We start from the raw sequence: 1,084 nt of genomic DNA, 5'->3' as shown, positions 1-1,084 counted from the left end.
TTATCATCGTGTATTATTATTCACGTATGAGAGGAATGCAGCATTGCTTGAGGTAATTGTTATTAATAACCATCCCAGGATGAAACGTCCTATAGCACCATACTGTTCTCATCTTCTCTGGTACATATTTGTCCCAGACAGTCTTCTCAGTAACTCTGAACGATGCAGAGAAAGATTAGTAGGCATCCCTCCACAGTCCTGCCCTGCTGGAGAGAGAGGGCTGGATGAAATTGAGAGAAGAAAAGATACGGTCGCTCTGATCTTTACCTGGATATATAAATTTCAGTTTTCATAGGAGGATCTTCATATTTATAGGCTTAGGAACCTGTTTAAGCGTGCAATGCTTGAATTTCAGAAATGAATCCATTTAATGCATCCATTATTCTGTTCCTTTACAGTGAGGACCTCGGCTGATGCTCCTCCACTGTCTATTTATCAATAGTAATCCTGCTTATATTAACGACAATGTACAGTATATATATATACACACACACACACACACACACACACACACACACACACATTTATATGTGTGTGTGTGTGTGTGTGTGTGTGTGTGTGTGTGTACTATATGTATGTATATATGTTCACGTGTACGTTAGTGCTCTTTATTCAGAAACCCTCATGTCACATCTACATTTCAGGATCTGGTTATTATAGACACAGATTAAATGTTAAATATAAATATTTCAGTATTTATCATCACAGTAACAGTGTTACACACATTAGTAGCTGTAAACACTCAGCATTAGAAAAATACATATGTTGGTTTGGTGCTTACATAAGGAGTAAACATTTATAATCATCACTTTAAAAGTTACATACGTTGTTTTTGGTGCCTGTTTGTTTCCCAGATATATTAGTGTGTGTGTGAATGGGTGTATAAGAGACATTAACTTAAAGCACTTTGTAGAAAGGCGCTTTATGACGTTCAGTCCATTTCCTTGTATTAGTTTACGGGCAGATCTGCCTTATCCAATATGGCGGACCCGTTGACGTATCGCGACCAACGACCAACCCGCTCAATGCGGCGTCTATGTATATATGTCTATGGACTACCCAGCCATACCTGGAGCCATGCGCA

Source organism: Larimichthys crocea, chromosome XIII (assembly GCF_000972845.2).
Source record: "Larimichthys crocea isolate SSNF chromosome XIII, L_crocea_2.0, whole genome shotgun sequence".
Classification (NCBI taxonomy): Eukaryota; Metazoa; Chordata; class Actinopteri; family Sciaenidae; genus Larimichthys; species Larimichthys crocea.
The sequence above is the reverse complement of the archived record's forward strand: the minus strand, read 5'-3'. Positions refer to the sequence as shown.